The 14,573-nt window shown below is 53.5% G+C and overlaps 1 protein-coding gene across 9 annotated transcripts in view; it reads right to left on the reverse strand.

The window, feature by feature from the left end:
• SFMBT2 (Scm like with four mbt domains 2) overlaps positions 1-12,313 on the reverse strand; it is a 222,318-nt gene extending 210,005 nt beyond the window's left edge. For 2 of the 9 annotated variants that reach the window (XM_045465812.1, XM_045465813.1), the window contains exon 1: positions 11,720-12,006. The gene's annotated coding sequence lies outside the window, so the exon portion shown is untranslated. Of the gene's footprint in view, positions 1-7,042; positions 7,251-8,025; positions 9,450-11,645; positions 12,007-12,176 lie in introns of those variants that run through there. The other 7 variants (XM_045465807.1, XM_045465810.1, XM_045465805.1 and 4 more) reach the window with 7 other exon arrangements.
• Positions 12,314-14,573: the final 2,260 nt, after the last annotated feature.

A 14,573-nucleotide genomic window follows, 5' to 3' on the forward strand; every position in this document is an offset into this window, starting at 1 on the left:
ACCTCCAAACCCTCATCCTCCTCCCCAGGGGCCTCCATCCTGAGGCTCCCCCTTCCCTCTTTCCCACTTCTCCACCCTTCGAAAGGCAAATCCGGTCTCCCCCCGGCAGGAGTGAGGGCAAACACCACACTGATCCAAGCGAAATGTTGGCGGCGTGCTTGGTCCTCCAACCCCCTCGACTTTTTCTGTCCCTTATCCCCACTCGTCTTATGCAGCGTTTCTGCAAGGTCTCCACAGGGCTGGAGAAGCAGCGTATCTCCTTCAGAAAGAGCCCCCACGGAAGCCTGTCTGGAACAGTCCCTTAGGGATCACTAACCTACGTCCTGCACCACTGGCCACTTATCAAATGCTAGATCCCCTCTCCTCCTGCTGCCCAGGGAGCGTCTGTACTTAGCACACACCCAAGACAATTATGACTGGGTACTCAAGATGACCTCTACTGAATAGTGTTTGTTTTTTTCTAACCCACCCAGAGGGAAACATCCTTTCCAACGTGGAGGTGAGAACAGAAAGATGGCAACAAGGGCCAACCCGTCCTTTGCAAGCGTGAGGTATGCGTACGCACCTTAGGAAAGAGTCAGAGACGTGTTGTCTTCTCTAACAAAAAGATAGGGCGTTTGTCACAAAACCGTAAAAGTAAACGTGTTTTTAAGTTTTGCTCATTTAAGTAATCTCTACACCCTACACGGGGCTTGAACTCACAGCCCCGGAATCAAGAGTCACGTGCTCTTCGGATTCTCTGTCTCCCTCTCTCTCTGCCCCACCCCAGTTGCGCTCTGTCTCCCTCTCTCTCTCTGTCTTTCTCTCTCTCTCAAAAATAAATAGACAATGGGGCGCCTGGGTGGCGCAGTCGGTTGAGCGTCCGACTTCAGCCAGGTCACGATCTCGCGGTCCGTGAGTTCGAGCCCCGCATCAGGCTCTGGGCTGATGGCTCAGAGCCTGGAGCCTGTTTCCGATTCTGTGTCTCCCTCTCTCTCTGCCCCTCCCCGTTCATGCTCTGTCTCTCTCTCTCTGTCCCAAAAATAAATAAAACGTTGAAAAAAAAAAATAAATAAATAAATAAATAGACATTAAAAAAATAATAAAAAATAAAAGAGTTGCATTCTCTTCTGACTGAGCCAGCCAAGTGTCCCACATGGCCTTTACCTTTTTTTATTTTTAAGTTTATTTTATTTTTGAGAGACAGAGAGAGATAGAGCACGAGCAGGGGAGGGGCAGAGAGAGAGAGGGAGACACAGAACCTGAGGCAGGCTCCAGGCTCCGAGCTGTCGGGACAGAGCCCGACGCGGGGCGAGAACCCACGAACTGTGAGATCATGACCTGAGCCGAAGTTGGATGCTCAACCCACTGAGCCGCCCAGGTGCCCCCAGTACTTAAATATTTAAAAGTTAACAGAACCATCAACATTTTCGTAATTAACTTAATTTGTAAATTAAAAAAAAAAATGGTTTTAAATGTTTACTTATTTTTGAGAAAGACAGAGACAGAGTGAGAGGGGGAGGGGCAGAGAAAGAGGGAGACACAGAATCGGAAGCAGGCTCCCGGCTCCGAGCTGTCAGCACAGAGCCCGACGCGGGGCTCGAACCCACGAACCGCGAGATCATGACCTGAGCCGAAGTCAGACGCTCAACCGACTGAGCCACCCAGGTGCCCCGGCCTTTACCTTTTAAAGCCGGTTGTACCGAGCAAGAATTCTATCTGCCATCCACTACAGGAAAAAAATCAAAAATTCAAAATGGAGGATTAAAGGAAAGTGACTTAGCCAAGGTCACACACAAAAAATTCTGAGCCAGATCAAGGGTTCTGAATTCCCTAGACTGGTTCACTGTACCCATCAGACTGTAGGCTATCTACATGCAGTGCACTTCCTAAAAACTATATATACATATACATATACGCCAAGAGCCAATTTCCATTAAAATCCTGCTACTTTGATTTGGTGCAAAACTTGACTTTTTCTCCTGAGCTTTAGAGGAAGTGAAATTAGTTTCTACTGGTAAACAGCAGAGAAGCTTTGATGGCCAGCTTCAAGCCTGAGGTCAAGCTCACCGCGTGACGTGCACATCAGCCGACCTGGCCAGAGTGAGCACAGTGCTTCCCAGGCCTCACACAAAGAGCCGCTCTGAATTCAGCGCTCTGTGGCGGAAAACAGGAACGTCCTAAAAGACCAAAACGCTAAGGAGCATGCAGAAGACGATGCTCATTGGTGGCCAGCACTACCGAGAAAGGAAAATTCTAGCTCTCTTCCCCGGCTTCCAATCTATTCTCACTTACGTTAGAGCGGGAAGGTCTTTCAGAAAGGAGAGAAAAAACGGAAACCGGTGGATACGAAAGCCAATTATTTTTTGCATGAAGCCGAAATTTCGGAAGTGCATCTTCCCAAACTTCTGGTGGTTGATTGACAAGTCGGGGAGCCGCACGCTATCCCAACCCAGAAACACTGAGTAGTTTCACCTCTCCATTTTAAAGACGGGGGGATTCAGCTTCGTTTAAAGGCTTTCCTCTTTCACGACGATCCAAAATAAATACAAACAGAAATGCGCTAGTCTTAACTGCGTTTCAAATCAAGCCCATTAAAAAAAAACAAACCTATTTATATGATCCTGTATAGCCTTTCCAAAGACTCGATCTCCGTATCAGTAAAATAAAGACAAGAGCACTCCCCTATAAAGATTAAGGAGGCTAAAGCATTTAAAGTGCTAGGCACAGCGTGTCACATACAGTAATTTCAGTTTCAAGACAACGTCATACCAGGATTCAATTCCTCAATCCCTCTCACTCCACCTCGCTAGCAAGTTACTCAAGCTCCCTAAAGCCTCAGTCTCATCTGTAAAGTGGGGTGATACTTCCATAACCTAGATGAAACAGAAACACAAAACTGAGAAGCGCAGTGGCCGGAAAACAGTTCAGGCTTACAAAGGCAAGTGCTTGTAGTTTCAACATTATCTGGAATAAACCGCTAATTCCAAATCTTATTAATTCCTGCATCCTTCCGTCATTAGTCCCTGGACCTACAGATCCACATGTCCGGTTTTCAAACGAGCACCTGCCGAAATTATACTTAAAATGACACTTTGTGAGAACTTGCACTCGGCATTTCAGACTCTTGCATTATTACCTTAGAGTGACGCGGGATTCATACTTCACTTTTAACTGAAACGGAATGGAAAAAAAAAAAAAACTTGCCGAATTTAGGAGAAAGCAGACAAGGTACACCTTAATGATTTTTTTTAAGATCATTTTTCTCAGGGGCGCCTGGGTGGCTCAGTCAGTTGGGCGTCCGACTTCGGCTCAGGTCCCGATCTCACGGTTCGTGAGTTCGAGCCCCGCGTCAGGCTCTGTGCAATCTGAAGCTTGCTTCGGATTCTGTGTCTCGTTTTCTCTCTGCCCGTCCCCCACTTGTGCTCTGTCTCTGTCTCTCAAAAATAAATAAATGTAAAAAGAAAATTAAAAAAAAAAAAAAAAGAGATTATTTTTTTCAGGGCACCTGGCTGACTCAGTTGGTGGAGAACATGTGACCCTTGATGTCAGTCAGGGTCATGAGTATGAGTCCCAGGCCGGATGTAGAGATTAGTTTAAACAAAAAGTTTTTTTACTAGTAAGAAAAAAGATGATTTTTTTTTTTTTTTCTCAGCCAATAAAACTTCAGGGGGAAAAAACAAAAATCCCAGGATAAAAATCTCTTCCACCTCTCCCAGTCCCACCAGCTCCAAACCGGTCTTGTATAGTCAGGGCTGCTAACATTATTTGCCCTACAGAATTCACCCTATGCTTTAACAAGCGCCATATCTACCGAAATGTGTCATTTTTGTTTTTAAGAAAATCAAAAAGAATGAAACAGAAAAGCACAATGGATTCTTCGCTTATTCAGTGTCAAAGACATCTATCTTATCACAAGAATGGAAACCTAAGTGACAGAAAGTAAAACTTTTTGATTAGTGAATGTCATCTTGTCAAAACACAAGGGGCCCTAACTATCAGTACATGGTGAAATATAATCACGTTCTGAAATTCACCAGGGGCGCCTGGGTGGCTCAGTGTGTTAAGCATCTGACTTTGGCTCAGGTCATGATCTCAACGCTTGAGTTCAAGCCCCGAGTCGGGCTCTGTGCTGACGGCTCAGAGCCTCGAGCCTGTTTCGGATTCTGTGTCTCCCTCTCTCTGCCCCTCACCCCCCTCTCAAAAATAAACAGTAAAAAATAAAATAAAACAGATAAAATTCACTAGGGTGCTAACCAGATGGGGAGTGTGATGCTAGCATCTTTTAATCAGAATACCACTGAAATGATCATGCAAAACCGATCCTTAAGAATTTTATTTGAGGGCCACTTGGGTGGCTCAATGGGTTGTGTCCAACTCTTGATTTTGTCTCACGTCATGATCCCAGGGTCACGGGATCGAGCCACATGTCAGGCTCTGCAATGACAGCTCGGAGTCTGCTTGGGATTCTCCCTCTTTCTCCCTCTCTCTGTACCTCCTCCCCTCTCCCCCGAACTCTAAAATTTAAAAAAAAAAATTTTTTTTTAAGAATTTCATTTGGGGGCACCTGGGTGGCTCAGTAAGTTAAGCTTCCAACTTTGGCTCAGGTCATGATCTCACGGTTCATGGGTTCGAGCCCCTCATCAGGCTCTGTGCTGACAGCTCAGAGCCTGGAGCCTGCTTTGAATTCTGTGTCTCCCTCTCTCTCTCTGCCCCTCTTCTACTCGTTCTCTCTCTCTCACTCTCTCTCTCTCTCTCTTCCTCCCTCCCTCTCAAAAATAAAACATTAAAAAAAGAATTTTATTTGGTAACTTTATATTCTTGTTATGCAAGTTCTAAATTGAATACCTTCCCTTATTTATAATATACAGTCCTGTCTTGTTTACACTAACTTCAGCCAATGTTTGCTTTAGCCAATGAGATCATTTGTCTTCTGCGCTGTCCATGACACTTCTGGTTTTACAAAGAGAGGAAATACAGTTGACTCTTAAATACTGTAGCTAAGACCAGAGTTTTCATTTCTTTGTGTGTGTGTGTGTTTATTTATCTTTGAAAGAAAGGGAGAGAGCCTGAGCAGAGGAGGGCCAAAGAGAAAGGGAGACAGAGAATCTAAAGCAGTCTCAGAGCTGTGAGCACAAAGCCCGACGTGAGGCTTGAACCCGCGAACCTTGAGCTCATAACCGGGGGCCAAAGTCAGAGGCTCAAGCGACTGAGCCACTCAGGCGCCCAGAGAAGTCCAGTTGACTCTTGAACAGCACAGGTTTGAGCTGTAGGTCCACTGACACACAGATTTTTTTTTTTTTTATAAGACATACCACTCTAAATGTATTTTCTCTGGGGCACCTGGGTGGCTGAGTCGGTTAAGCCTCTGACTTCGGCTCACGTCATGATCCCATGGTTTACGGGTTTGAGCCCCGCGTCGGGCTCTGTGCTGACAACTCAGAGCTTGGAGCCCGCTTTGGGTTCTTTGTCTCCCTCTCTCTCTGCTCCCCTCCCACGCTCATGCTCTGTCTCTCTCTCCTTCAAAAATAAATAAGCATCAAAAAAATTTTTTAATGTATTTTCTCTGCCTTATGATTTTAATAACTATTTTCTTTTCCCCAGCTTTCTGTATTGTGAGAATACAGCGTATAACACAGAAAATACATATTCATCAACCGTTCGTGTTACTGGTAAGGCTTCTTCTGGTCAACGGCAGGCTTCTAGTACTTAAGTTTTTGAGGCGTCCAGTTACCCAAGGCTTTTCAACTGGGACTGGGGGGAGTTGTTGCCCCTAACCCCCACGTTGTTCAGGGCTAATCGTACTGCCTAGTGGCCCAACGTAAAGAGCAGGGATGGAAAATGCAGCATCGGATTGGGTTCCTCCACTCACTAGGCTACCAGCAGGCTGCTGTCACCCACCCACGCTATAAAGACTACTGGATGAGGTCCCTGTACTCACTCTGTCTGCAATGGCGGGGTACAGAGGGCTATCTGAGACGGCCCCCCATAGTCCGAGGAATTACTAAAACATACTCGAACCAGGTACTTCTTTGTGACTTCTATTCAAAACCACAATGACCCAGCCCAGCCCATGCTATCATAGGGATTATATGCAAAGGCCGCACTGGCGTGTTCCTCGATCTCAACACCACACCTTTTCCAGGGCATGAATGAGACGTGCCCCCACGTGGAGCCTGTGTCACTCAACAGCGACAGCACTTTAACCCTGAACAGTGAACTACAACCCAACTACCTTCGCAGACCTCTTCTGGAGCCACCGTCACCAAGGCCAGGGTAACGTTTTCACCATACTTCGCGGACATGGGTCTGAAAGATGAATCGCTTGGGCATGCCTACAGAGATGTGCTGAATCACCAATTTCCCCCCCAAACAGAAGCATGGAGATCTCTGAGTGAAACGCAAGTCCAAAGCAGTTATTTCATCAACAAGGAAGATGAGGCTCAGAAAAATACAGTCAGTGGTCCAAGGTCACACAGCTAGGCAGAAACATCTCTGAAATAGATCCCCGGCCTCCTGGTTCTGTGTTCTCCTCAACGCAATCAGGCGGTTAGATCCTGGGTCACCAACGAATGCACAGCTTGGTTTGTTATGACAAGTATAACTTCCCTGATTTTTTTTCCTAATTGTAGAATGGGGACAATAAGTTGTTATTGGGGCAATATAGACAAGAACGGCTAAAACAAAACAAAACCAAAAAAACACAAAATGAGTAACATGAATTACACATGTTAATTTCGTTTGGAACCGAGGACCTTTCACAAGTTCTTATGACCACTGTACTGTTAAGTGAACTCCAAAAGTTCCAAATAGTGACATTCTAACAGAGAAATGTCCAAACCTAGAACAATAGATCTGGAAGTAATTCAAATCCCAAAGTAGACCATTTTTCTTCAAATCACTAATAAGAAGAAAGAGGAGGAGGGGACCTTTTACTTCCATATCCCGACAAAAACTTTTAGGCAGAAGTTCAGACCCTGGAGAGCCCCACGCTTCCCCTGCACGGGCTTCTTAAACTCCAAAAGCAGCCCGTCCCAATGAAGGGGAACCCTCATTCACTTACTGTTCAGAGCAATGTTTCCATCACTCAGCACTTCTCAGATTTGGCAAGCCCTTTGTGGGCACTGGCTGTAAAGGAAGGTGAAAAATGCCACCTCAGCTACAACAGGCAGAAATGGGATTTGATAAACATTCAACACTCCCAGGACAGCAAAGGAAGGTCTTAGGATAAAAAGGGACTAGAGAGGCCAATCCTCTCCCAAGCCTCTCACCAAGGCTCTCCCCTTTCTTCAAGAACCTATTCTGGTGCGTTGGATTTTTTTTTTTTTTTTTTTTTTTTTTGCTTTTATTAAAGCAAGAATCATGAATCTAGGCATTTATACCTAGCTAGAGCAGGATTTAAAAAAAAAAAAAAAAGTCCATGATTTTTGCCAAAAAAACAAAAAAACAAAAACATGAGTTGAAAAGCTCTCACACATCAATTACTCCCATCATTAGTGAAATTCAGGTCCCAGCGGGATGGCCCGTTTGAGACTCAAGTGCGGTACCCAAATGGGAAATAGTCAGTTCTCACCCCTGAAGGTCTAGGCAGGCACTTCTAGAAGACCTCACATCAGAACAGCAGGGGGTGGGGGGCACTCTTCTCCAGGGGAGGGGCTGCTGAACCACCCAGCCACCGGGCAGTGGTTTACACGGCCAGGGGAATGGGTCCTTCCCACAGTAAGAACTTTGATAGGGGAGTGGAGGGTTTCTGGGGTACATGGATGTACCCTCGCAGGCAGGCTCGATCCCAGCGCAGAGCGAAGATAAGGATTGGAGACAACATTTATTTACGGAAGGGAGGAAGCACCGGGTGTGCCAGTTCAAGGCGTGCTAGGGAGAAAGGAGCAGACGTCCTACCTCAAAGGAGAGCCTGGCAACCATTCCTCTGGCCACCACGGCCTCTCCCCTCCCCCCTCCGTACCCGCTCCATCGCCCTCCCCACCCCCCACTTGCCTCCCCAGCATCTGGGGCCGAATCTAAGCCTGTGTTTGCGTTTTCTCCGACCTGGTGAAAGCTGGATCCACTTGCTCGGTGCAGACACGCCAATCGGCCCGCCGGGTCCCCTGGCCTCGGTGGGAGGGTGGCGGGGCGACGGAAAGCGGAGGGCAGCGGCGATGGATCCGGATTCAGGCAGGGTCTGCCCTGGTCGAAAGCGGTTTCCCACCGGGGGGCTCGGAGCCGCCGCGGCCGCGCCGCTGGAGCCGACCGAACGCCGTGCCGGGCGGAAGCTCTCCGGAGCGGGGGGGGGGGGGGGGGGGGGGGGGCGCTGCGCGCGGCGTGGGAGCCCTGGCCCCTCGAGCGCGCCCGCGGGGTCCGGGGGCGCGAAGGACGGGACGCCGGGGTGGTGAGAAGTCGGACTACTGCGCCGAAAGGGGCGCGAGCATCCGCACGACCAGCCCGTGGCGCCGGGCTCTTCCCGGAATCCCACCCCACTCTGCAAACCCGAAGATCCCGAAAATTCCGAAAGCGAAACTGCAAGCGGGTCTCCAGAAGTTTGGGAACTGTCTCGCAGGCTTGCCTGCGTCGTCTCCGCACTCGGACACCAGAGTTGCCGTCAAGGCCGAGCGCCCCAGGCGGTGGCGATCGCTGCTCCGCACGACCACTGGCCGCGTCCCCGGGCCACCTCCCTCGGTTTTTTACGCGGAAAGGGCCCCAGCCCGGAGCCGCAGCCCTGGCCCCGGTTCCGGGGCGGTGGTCGGCCGGGCTCTCGCCGCGCGTCTCGGTTCCTCCCTCCTCCCGCTGCTTCCCCCAAGAAAGGGAAACTTGGGCCCTGCGAGAATCCTGAGGAATGTTCTTTGTAATCGGTTGTGTATTGGCGTCCACGGCACAGCTCGGTGCAAAATCGCGGGTTTCGGGGCGTTAGAGTGAATTGTGCGCTTGTCAGCGGCGACGTCAGGAGGACGAGGGGAGGGGTTCCCGGCTGAAACTGCAGTTTACAAGCACAGAGCCATTTTAGGCTGGTTTCCACCCCAGCGAAGCCCACGGGAGAGCTGTCCCCGGAGGACGCGCTGCCAGCGCACGCTGGAAGGGCCGGGGACGCGCCGCGCGCTCAGCCCCGGGGGGCCGAACGAGTCTCCGCCCGAGTGTCGCCGATCTCCCAGCCCCGCCGACCAGGTGGGAGGGAATATCTGCCGCGGGGTCCCCACCCACGGGGCACTGCGAGGGACGGGCCTCTCCGACAGCGCGGCGTCCGTCTAAGTGGGGAGCACGAGCTGACCCTATGGATCCCCCCTCTAGGCCCCTGCAAATGCCCAGAAACCGCGGTACTGCGCTAACTGCAGACCTAGCCACCACTATCTTTTTAACCCCAAGATTTAAACACGTCTCGGCACACGTGGCCAATGCACCATCAGGTCCGCTGGCCTAGATAAGGTCCCCAGGAACTGCCCTCGCCAGGCCCCGGGGACGCGCACAGCCGCCTCACAGCCCCCCACCCCCCGGGTCCCTCGCGCGCGATCTCCGCTCGGCAGCCGCGTCCTGGCCACTGGCGACCCCTGTTGGAGATCTGGTCCCTAGCTTAGCGAGCTCCGGTTTGCTTGCTTCCCCCTCGGACTCCCCTTACAGCCTCCGACTTTGCCCCCAAACTCCAGTATCAGACCCTCCCGGCCCCAGAAGCCGGCCTTTCCAGGGCGCCACTCAAACCCCAAAGCGACAGCGCCGCCCGCTGGCCTGCCACGGCCCAGGACGCCCCTCTCAGATCCAGCCTTCTCGCGCAGGACCTGAGAGCAAGGGACACTTTCATCCGAGAACACTGCTCCCATCCCCCACCTTCCCTAGAGCTCAACTCCAAAAGCAACTCCTCGCTTCGACCCTACACACTTTTCCGCCGAGATCCGCGCGCGGACACCTCTCTGCGCCACCATTTCCATCCTCCCCGCGCCTCGGTCGCGGGGCCCCCCGCCGCCAAGTGCGGCGTGCCCCCAGCACACACAAAACCCCACAGGCGTCTGCAGCCAGACTGCACCCAATACCCTGGACAGTTAGTCCTTTGAATGAGCACCTCCTCACTCCGCCTACCCCCGTAGGGCTTCACGCGCGCAGAATCCAGCAACAGGGAGAGCTCGTCTCGAAGAAAGCCGAGATAAATCATTGCCTCTGCCCTCATGTATTTTGCACCACGTGTCAGCAGTTTGTCACGTCAAATCATGGCAGGGTCTGGCTCCAAGACGCACACACACATTCGGGGCGTATGTCTTTGACACCCGGCCCCCTCAACTGCACACACCGGTATGCCCACTGATCCAAAGGCAAACACTGCAGTCGTGCTTGGATACCCTGGTTTGGACCAGCGGCACCCCCCCCCCCCTCCAGCAATGGACTGGACACGCACACTCTTAACACGGAAAAAACTAGGGCAGCTCATTCTGGCTCTTTTTTCCCACTTAATTCGCTAAAACAGCTCCCGGAGTAGCCAAAGAGAGTCGAAACTAAGGGCTGGCAACTCCGGTTGGGTTTTTTCCCACCTCAAAACCTCTATTTTCAGTTTTTAAAAGCCACCTTAGCCCGCCATATTGAAACTGGCACGGTTTCTAAATACTCCTTCTCCGCAGTCGCTGCGCTTTTGCAAGAAAACACAAGTACAAATCCGGCTCTGGACGTGCGTCCGGCCGCCGCGAACCGACCACTTCCCACCCCCACGGTTCCCCCGTCCCCGGTGCACCCTCTCCCGCCGCCCCGGCTCAAAATCAGTAAATACATCTAGCAGTTCCTACAGTTGTTTCTTTTCTTTCTTTCTCTTTCTTTCTTTCTTTCTTTCTTTCTTTCTTTCTTTCTTTCTGTTTTTGGCGGATTTTTACCAACACACACATTTTAAAAATACACTTCAAAGCCAGATCAGATTAGCAATTTTGAAAGGAGGTCATATGAGAGCAGACGACAGGAAAGCCCCAAGTGACAGGATATTACTTTAAAGCAAAAAAAAAAAAAAAAAAAAAAAAAAAAAAAAAAAAAGAGCATCCATGCCGGAGCACGCTCCGAAACTACTACTACTGACAATCTCATTTCAAGCTACACAGGCAAATGTTTCCAAGAGGGCGACTCCGAATGTGTAAACGATTTTTAACACCCTTGACGGCTGGTCTCCAGTCCTCACCCTACGGTTTTCCCCCTCCCCGCCCCCAACACACACACACCAAAAAAAAAAGAAAAAAAAAAAAGAAAAAAGAAAAAGAAAGAAAAGAAAGGAAGAAAAGAAAAAAAAAGAAGACGAAGAAAGAGACCCCAGCAAGGAAGCGACCGGGGAGCGCGGGGCAGCAAGGGCGGCTGCGTCGCTAAAATGAGCGCACGAATGAGGAAGGTGGGCGGCGGGAGGGGACAGCTTGCACCCGGGGAGGAGGACGCTTTGCAACTACAGACGGCCTCCCGCAAGGCCGGGCTTTTCAAAGCCCAGGGACGAGGTTGGAGAGGGGGGGGACGGGAAAAGCCAAAAAATGACAACCCGGAGCGCAGAGCGGAGTTTGGGGCTCTGCTCCCGTGCTGTCGCTCTCCCCTCCGGCTCTCCTCTTTTGCTTCTCCCCCGCAGCACCCCCTTCCCCAAGCCTCCCACGCCCGGGCTTGCTCGAGCTTCCCTTCCCCCCCCCCCCCGAAGCTGGAAAAAAAGAAGAAGAAGAAGCTGAGCGGCTCACACTCAACCTGCGGGCCGGAGGTCTGCTGGCGGGGCGGGCGGGGCGCGGGGACGGCGGCCGGCGCGGCGTCCTACCTGGTGAAGTTCGTCCTCCCCTCGGAGTGGACCCAGGCCCCGGGCGCCGCCGGGGGGGACGCCGGCCTCGCCCGCTCGCTCCGCCTCGCCCCTGCTCGCCGCGCCTGGCTCGCGCCCCGCCCGCCGCCTCCCTCGCGCGCCCGCTCGGGTCCTCCGACTCCCACTACAGCCTCATTCCAATATGGCATCCTCTCTGTGCGCATGCCCGGCACTCTTTTTTAAGATGATTATTTTGTGTGTGTGCAGCGAACTCCTTCAACGACCTTTCCCAGCGCTCACAGAACGCCTCGCACCCGTTAGCCTGCGGGGCGCCCCCGACTCCCTCCCCGGCCCCGCAGTGCCGCCCCCGCCCCCGGGCACACAACGACCCCCCCCCCAACACACTCACACGGGCACACTTCACGCTCACGCTGCGCCCTCCCCGCCCCGCTCCCCTTCCTCCTTTCCTTCAGCTCACTCCGTACACGATCTGCAGAAAGTTCACATCACAGGCGTTTCCGCACAGCCATCCGCAGGGAAATCTGGGCAAACTCCGCATCTCCCTGGACACTTTTGTCTTCTGGGTTTGCAATCCTTCGGTCGACCGAGTGCACAGACTTGCGCTTTATCCGCCGAGGGCCGGTTTGGAGCGGAGAGAAATTCAATCCTCTCCGCCACCTCTGCCCCGCCCACTGCGCCCCCCCCCCCACCCCCACCCTCCCCAGGGCACTTACAGGGAGCCTTTTCTATGGAGATTCGGACTTTTCCCGGTCCCTTGGGGAAGGCGGGAGGGAGCGGCAGAGAGGTTTTTTTCAGGGAAACATGCCCCTAGGGGGAGGAAATTAAGTTGGGGCCGCTGCTCGGGCCAGCTTGCAGCTGCTCTCTGCCGGGCCGGGGCCGGACGCAAGTAACCGGGGTCGCCACGGCGTCTCCTGGAGCAGCACCCGGGCCCGAAGACTGCACCTGGCCCGGGCCGACTGGTGTAGGGCGGGAAAAGAATCCTGCCCGGGGCGGGGGGGGGGGAATCGTGGCCCTCGGCGACTGCTGGAGCGCAAGGGAGGCGGCGCAGCCGGGTGCAAAGCGGAGTTACCAGCCGGCGGGTGCGGGTACCTCGGCGCTGTGCCCAGGGCGTGGGGGGTGGGAGGAAGGACGGAGAGGACCTGCCGGGCCTAAGGCGCAATGGCTTCGCAGGGACTGAACGAAACGTCCCCACTTCGGAAAAGCTGGCGACGCCCTAGTGGGAAAGACCGAGAACTCACAAAGGTGGACCTCGCTGTACTGAAGAGCGAGGAGAAGCTGGTTGGGGACAGCAATTTATTTCCCAGGAAATCAGAGATAGGGACACGTTTGGTCCGGGGGGGGGGGTGTTCTACGGCCGCAGGGGGTAAAATTCTCCAACGTCTCACAATTTTGTGTCCATCTCTTTTCTAGGAAACCCTCTTGCCCTCCCCCAACGCTGGCTCAGGGGTCAGAAGGACCCCGGGGTCTCGAGCGTCCTGCGCTTTCGCAACTCCACCCACCTTCCCTCGGCCTGCTGCCCCCCGTGCGTCCTCCAGGCCCGGGGAGCTCTGGTGAGTGAGTTACCCGAAGGAGGGTGGACGCTTTGAAGGGCTGGGGACAGTGCAGGGACCCGGGGATGGAGTCCGGGGGTCAGAGACTGGTCGCGCGCGGGATCGGCGGGGTCCTGCCCAGCTGGATCCTCCCCCGACGGCGGGCCCCGAGCTTGCCTAGAAGAGCCGGAGGAGGGACGTGCCGGGAAAAGGCTCTCTCCAAGCCACGAGGTAGGGAATGCCTTCCAGGGACGCGGTCCCAGAGCTCGGAGATGCTGGGCGGGCGTTGGCCCCAGTGAGACCCCGCGCACGTCTAGTCTGGGGAAGCGGGACCGCCTTACATCTTGGGGAGCGCTTTGCGAGGCATAAAACGACTTCCTCAGTCCCGTCACACCTCTTTAAGGTGCCACCTGAGACCGAGAAAGGTCAAAAGACTCACACGGTTCAAACTCCAGCCGGAGTCGGCATCCCCTGCGGTCCCCTCCTCTTGGGGACACCATGCTGGAGCCCCTAGCTTTTTCGGCTGCGTGTCGCTGGAGGCAGAGACACCTCAATGTGCACCCCGTTCCTGCACATTAACCCTTTCACCCGCACCCCGGACTGCCTCCCTCTGTGCCCTGAAACAGCTCCACTGGGAGACGGACGGACGCACTGAGGCTCGGAGGAATCCACAACGTGGACGCCACAGACAGTCTCCTGGGCCCCACCCTAAGTGTCGTGCACCCAAGTCACCTGGCTCCTTCAACACAGTCTGGACGGGAAGGAAGCGAGGGAGGCCGCGGACCGTCCCGGGCAGCGCTGGAGACCCAACCCGCGCGCCCTTCCCCTGGACGGGGTCACCAGGTCCGGCACTGCCCAAACGCTGAGCGCGCCACAGCAGAAGGGCCCCAGGAATGGGCGATCCCTTCCTACAGCCAGCCCGGCTGCTGCGGGGGGCGGGCGGCTGCGCCCCTCCCCTGAGCCTCCCAGACCCCGCGGCCTCGCTCGGTCCCGGGGAGCCCGCGGAGATCGCTCGCTACGCAGCACTTCCGGACCGCCCCTGTTTACGCAGAGAAAGCGGGTTCCCTCTCCACGAGCAGTGGCGACCGAAGCTGCAGCCAGCCATTGGCGTCTCCAGGTTTGTTTCCCAGTTTGAAGTCATTATCATGCTCCAAACGTTGTTTCATCAAAACAAAAAGCAAATGCAAAAGAACCCTTAGCCCCTTACTCGATGGCCTGTGCGTGCATTATCCCACGATTCCTCTAGAACGGTCGAGTCTCTATGTCTTTGATGCTCCCACCCCCGGGTAGCTTGGCCTTGCTGACTAGTAAACAGTGCGGGAGGG

The sequence above is a fragment of the Leopardus geoffroyi genome, chromosome B4 (assembly GCF_018350155.1).
Source record: "Leopardus geoffroyi isolate Oge1 chromosome B4, O.geoffroyi_Oge1_pat1.0, whole genome shotgun sequence".
Classification (NCBI taxonomy): domain Eukaryota; kingdom Metazoa; phylum Chordata; class Mammalia; order Carnivora; family Felidae; genus Leopardus; species Leopardus geoffroyi.